At 42.6% G+C, this 6503-nt stretch overlaps 1 pseudogene; it reads right to left on the bottom strand.

Moving 5' to 3' along the window:
- Positions 1 to 6018: 6018 nt before the first annotated feature.
- Positions 6019 to 6135, bottom strand: LOC136637411 (5S ribosomal RNA; annotated as a pseudogene).
- Positions 6136 to 6503: the final 368 nt, after the last annotated feature.

Genomic DNA, 6503 nt, shown 5'->3' with positions numbered 1-6503 from the left:
AGGGGAGGAGCCAGAGAGGGAGGACAATGCAGAGATAATTAGAGGACTATTCATCTCCATTGCAACCCTTCCAAGCACGCTGCAGCCACAGTGAACCTTTTATTCTACTGAGAAAAAAAGTAAGCCAGGGCTCAAGACTTCCATTTAAATCAAGCAAGCCTCCTTCTGTTTTGCAGATCCTTCTGCACCCTTGTTCCATTTTGCAAATGTTTGGCAGGGGTCTGGTTTTTTTAAACACCAGGATGTAATCCTCATTTCCATTTGAAACAAAGCCCAAGTATACAATTCGATGCACCATTACTTAAGAATAATACCCATGGAGAGCAACTTCTACTACTTAGTATTTAGGGTCTACTTCTTAGTAAATAGGGTTGCAACTATGTATAGCTGCACTTGCTCATGCTAATTCTTTGTTGCTTGTGTCTCCACTGTGAATTGAATTGCACACTCCCAGTTATGTGTTATATGTTGTTAGTTATATGTAGAGCCTCTGGCTTAATATCCCAGGCACCTTAAAGAAGAATTTGATTCATGGTTCTACCGGGTTTTTTTTTGTTTACAGTGCACTTACTCTGATAGTGTTTACAAAAAGGTTTTGAAGACCAGAATTTAAAAAGTTAAAGAATAAAAATGTATCTTAAGACCTTTTACTAATTTTTTTTAAAAATTAGAGACTGTACTGTTCTTAGGTAACAATTAATAGTAGATTTTTTTTTTCAGAATCAGGTCTTGGGTAAAATCAGACAAAATTATAGTCACCTTCCTAAGTTTAAACCCTGCCCCCACTTGTCCGAGGGTCATGGAAAATTCCATGATTTGGTGTTCAAAACCTGCCTTTGACATGAGATTGAGAGCACAATTGAGATTCAGGCCTTACCAAGTCTACTCAGAAGTAAGTCCTATTTTGTTCAATGGGGCTTACTCTCAGGAAAGTGTGGTTAGGATTGCAGCCTGACTGACAGCCCAATCCTATCCACACTTTCCTGGGAGTAAGCCCCATTGACTGTAATGGAACTTACGTCTGAGTAGACATGCATAGGATTGGGCTGTTAGAACCCAACCCTGAGCTCGGCTCTCTGGCTTTTTGCCGGAGTGCACTGTGGCAAATGTGCCGTAAGACACATCTGCGAGGCTTACCACCCTACACCAATGCCTTTACGGGGCTGCTTCCCCTACCCAGGGGAAGGGGACGAAAGTCCCCTTCTCCCAAGGCGCCACCCACAGCAGGCTGAGGCGTGCAGGATGCCGCAACAGCGGTTCTCAGTGCCGCTGCAGCCGCACGCCCCAGGCAGCTCAGGATTGGGCTGTTATACTTTATTTGTGGTATATTTTTTTTATGAAAAAAGAAAAAGATAATACCTTTTGTTGGACCAGAGACTAATACCCTGAGAGCAAAATAAGTCCTGATTCTTGAGTCAACCCTCAGAAATTGTTCACTGCATTTGTCAGCCTCTGTCTCTGGAGTTTATTGGAATGGGACAGATGTGTCAGGGTATCATAATGAATTGCTTTTGACCTATATCAGCAGAATTTAATCTGTCCCTACATACTTAGAACTCAATCCTACCCCTCACCATGCTATAGCACAGGGGTCTCCAAACTTTTTAGTATGAGGGCCACGTCATATATTTTACTCATTTTCATGGGCCGAAAAAAGTTAGTTTTATAAGTGAATGAATGAAATTTAAATGAATGAATACAATTTACTTGGATCTTTTTTGTAATTAGCATGGTATGATTCAGAACAAAAGAGAAATGCGACAACTGAAAACTGCTTAAACTAAGAAATGATGAGTAAAAATGTCAAATATTAGCAAATGCTCTGCCAAAAAAATTGTTGCTGTAGGCAGGTTAAAATTTTGTGGCAGGCTGGATGTGGCCCCTGGGCCGTAGTTTGGAAACCCCTGCTATAGCACATAGCCAAGCCAACAAGCCAAGCTTGTGTGCTGCAAGCTATGTTGGGGGTGACTAGAAGGCCAAAGAGAGGTAAAACCTTTTACTTACCCCTTGGTAGGCCTTCTTGCCGCCAGTGGGTCTCCTTGGACCCAAGCAAATGCAAAAAAAACATTTCTGGAGGATTCCAGTGCAGGAGAATTCAGTAACATTTTGACTCACTTTTGTGTATACCCAAGAAAGATGCTTTTGGAACACTTCTCAGCATAGTATGAAACATCACCAAAATGAATAACCTTTTCAGGAAAGCAAGCTTTTAATTATTTTTTCTGGGCCAAAAGCAAATTTAAAAAAAAAAAAATGACAAGTTAGGCACTGATGTCGAACTTGTTCTAAGAGCAGATCTCTATCTTGCCACAGTTGAGTCCTGTCCAGAACATCTGTGAAGATTTAGATTCTTAGGCCGATGAGCAACCTTCTTACTTGAAAAGCTCCTGGGAAAATATGTTTGTCCTGGAAAAAATGAAATGTTGCTAGGGATCCACATGTTCTTTCAGGTAATAAAAAGATGAGTTTGTAATACCATGACCTAAATTGTGTATTTGCTCTCAAAGTGGGGACAAAATGCTAAGCAGGTACCATACTAACACTCAAAAAGTACTTCTCTTCCTTCACAAGTAGATGGTTGATGGGAAAGGGAAACCCCGAGGTCCATCAACCAGTCAGGTGCAAAATAGCAGTTGGGGGCAGTGTCTGATGCAAAATGATGGTACAAGGCAGAACCAATTACTTATCCTGCCCATGAGCCATAAACTGGCACGAAACCACTCACTACTTGGGCTGAAAATTCCCAGTATTTTTCACCAGTATTGGCCTTCAGAGGCTTCTGTGCAACTTCAGAATACTACGGGGGCTGCTAAATCATCAAGGTTGCAGTAACCATCATTTGTTATAATTTACTGGTAAATGGATCTGGCTTTGAGCTGGCTCATTGGACCACGAAGCCCACTTGATCTCGGGTCCAGGAAATGCACATGGCTCAGGTGACGCCCAGTACCCAATCCCACCTGTGAAACTTGATTAACATTCACAGGTTCTAAAAAGCAGGATCACACACACACACACACACACACACACACACACACACACACACACTCTCTTGCACTTGCCCAAGTCTGGTGCATCTAACGCTCCCTGGACACTCACCTGCTAAAGAGTGGCTACAAGACTAGATCATGGAACACTGAGTAGGATGGAGAAAGTACCCAGCAAAGTTGTGTCAGGGTTTTTGTTTTCTTTGCCACTTGCCTTTGAGCAGCCTTACCAACCTCCTTAACATTACCCCCTTTTTCTCCTTCCACTAGTCTATCAGTGCCTTTTTTTTTAAATCTTTGCATCTTTCATCCATTGTTTTGATATTTTGCAGCCCTTTTGTTTTTACGTCTTTATTTGCCTGATCTTAGCTACAGCTCAGCTCCAGATAAATAAAATGTCAAAGATGGGGTTTGTTTTTACAAAACATTTCCGATACCATTAGGTCTCACTGAAGATAGAAGAGACAAAAATGGTGTCTGTAATAAGAACCAGTTTTCTTCCTCACGTTTTATAGAGCCAAGAAAGATCTAAGCCTATTTATGAAGATCTTTTCTAGTTTGAGCTGCTCTTTTTTTTTTTCCTGAGGTGTTTCTCCTGTTTTCTCTCAGCCTGTCATCCCAGCATGTGAATTCAGGTCAGGCAACTGCAACAAGTGTTCTCCCACACTGCAATAATCTCAGTGTCTGACAGACCACTCCTATAGTCTCACATATCTACATACCATTGTAGTCACATACCATGATTTGCCTGCAAGAGCCTGACATTTAATATGACTGTGTGTGTCTTTTCCTCCTGAAAATGCCTACAAATACATAGCCTGGAAGCGGCAAGCCCTTTGAAGTTTGGAAGCCTGCTACGTAAGTGATAGCAAGTCGAGGTTTTGAAGATTTTGTAGGATAACACCATGGCTAGTTGCTATAATCTGTAAGAAAAACACCACATAAGAATACAAAATCAAAACCACATGTTAAACTGCAGAATGAAAACCATGGACTCTGAGAACTGGAGAAGACCAAAAGGTTGTTCAGTCCAGCCCTCAGGCATTGCTAGCCAAACGCTTTGAAAGGGAAGTGGGCAGTGGGAACCATTGCCTCATTCCTCACACATGGAGAAAGACATCTCAACACCTCCAGAAAAAGTACTGGCCCTGCTCAGAGATTCACAGCCCAGTCCTATCCCCTGCCATGCTATAGCCAAGGAGGCATGTGCTGCATGCTGTGGTGTGAGAGGGTGATCAGGGGTCCTAGAAGAAGTAAGGATTTTACTTACCCCATATATGCCTATTGATGACTTATGGGTTTCCTCAGACCTTCATCACCTACATAGTTGGGGTAAGTCTGAGGAGAGAAAAAGGGATGGACTGGGTGAAGAAGAGGGCATCCTGGTGCACACTGGTGCTGCTGGAATCCACCCCTTCCTCCCCCGCCCCACCCATGATACACCCCCAATACCAACTTATAAGTGAGCAGATTCCACTATCGTAAATTGGCTGTAGGTTGGGCCATCAATCTAAACCTGAGTACAGGGGGAACTGGAGCATGCCAGCTGGCAACAACTCCACACCGACATGCTCTGCAACCTGATTTCTTGACAGTGGGGGAGAAACTCTGCCTATGTTCAGAGCTTGCCTCTGCAACCCAGCAGGGAAGGCGAGGACATGACTCCAAAGTGTGTCAGCCTGGGAGTGCAAGTAGCCTGCATGCTCCCATTCCTTTTTACCTGGATTCAGGCTGACCTATGTCGTTTCAGTGATCTGGTTCAGATGATATAGCCCCATACAATTATGGGCATGTATGCTCATCCTAGCTCCGCCCTTCCTGCTGATTTACTGTCCAAATTGCCCCCATGAGGTTCCAGGAATTAACAAAGAAATAGGGGAGGAGCTAAGAGCATAAGAAATGCCCTGCTGGATCAGCCCATCTTGAGCAGCAGTCTGTTTCTCACAGTGGCCTATCAGCTGCCGCTGGGAAGCTCACAAACAGGAGCGGAAGCCTACTTCTTCTTCCACCATTGCTTTCCTACCATTGGTATTCAGAGGCCTACTGCTGTTGAACTCTTACAAAAAGCGTTCCAGCCCTCTGATCATTTTGGTTGCCCTCTTTTGTGCCTTTCCCAACTCTACAATATCCTTCTCGAGGTTTGGTGACCAGAACTGGACACAGTATTCCAAATGTGGCCACACCAGAGGTTTCTTTTTGGGTTTTTTTTTTTTTTTTTTTTTTTTTGAAGGGGTATTATAATATTTGCCCATCTAATTTTTTATCCCTTTTCTGGGATCCATAGCATGGAATGTGCTTTCTTTACAGCTGCCGCACACTGGTAGTTATTTTCATGGCACTGTCCACAATGCTCTCCAGAGCTCATTCCTGGTTCTCACCAACTGTTCTGATCATATCAGTGAAGTTTTTTGTGCCAATGTGCATCACCTTACATATATTGACATTGAACTGTATTTGCCATTTGGCTAGAGTCCAAACTGGCTGACCCCTTGCTACACCTGCACTGGGACTAAGTAAGGAGTCCTTGTTGGGACCAGGCTTCCTACATACCCATGTTCATTAAAGTGTCATTTCATAAAGTACCGTTTCATATTTGTTCATTGAAGTATTGTTTCATAAACGATCACTGCATAAACAATCAAGCACCACACTTTTGATACTTAGAAAGAGGCTTTAAACAAGACTCACATCTGCACAATGACATCACACCAGTTTAAACTAGTCAAGTGCTAACATTCTCTCAACATCTCCACACCCAGTGCTCTCTAGGGCAGAAGAATCCACGTTCCTTGAAGAAAGCCAAATCCTGAGTTTCTATAGCACTCCAAACTACAACCGTACATTGTAATGAAGAACTGTCCCAACCATGTTTAGCATGGTTAGTAATGTCTATTGGGTCCTGATATGAGAGATTGAACTGAAAGGAAGAACTAATTAAAATCAATATTACAGAAGTCAAAGTCTGCTGGATTATAATTTTGACACGTGTCTGGCTGGTTGGCAACCTTCAGTCTCGAAAGACTATGGTATAAGCCTACAGCACCCAGTATTCCCAGGCGGTCTCCCATCCAAGTACTAACCAGGCCTGACCCTGCTTAGCTTCCGAGATCATACAAGATCAGGCATGTGCAGGGTAACAGTTGCTGGCTAGGTTTTGCGCATCTTCGTATACTGATGCTGGTTTTCTATTCAAGGAAGATCAAAACTGCCTCCCTCCATTCTTATATGTTCTATAGATAAGAAAAGAATGCTGTTCTGCTTCATGGTTTTGGAAAACAGCATTTTTTGCTGACTTGTTGGCAATGTAAAATCAAGCATAAATTGGATTCACTACACATAACCTTCTGTCCTTTGGCTTGTCTTCATTTACTTGGAAGAAGCTAGCTAAAACATTTGTAGTCATGGAAGATGTCTTAAGACTAATTTTTTAAGCAGGGGAAATAAAGTTGTTAACCTTTCAGTGGCTGACATTCAATGAGCTCTGCCCTATGTGTTTTAAACCAATCAAGAATTTAA

This window comes from Tiliqua scincoides, chromosome 1 (assembly GCF_035046505.1).
Source record: "Tiliqua scincoides isolate rTilSci1 chromosome 1, rTilSci1.hap2, whole genome shotgun sequence".
Classification (NCBI taxonomy): Eukaryota; Metazoa; Chordata; class Lepidosauria; order Squamata; family Scincidae; genus Tiliqua; species Tiliqua scincoides.
This window is presented reverse-complemented; position numbering and strand designations above follow the sequence as displayed.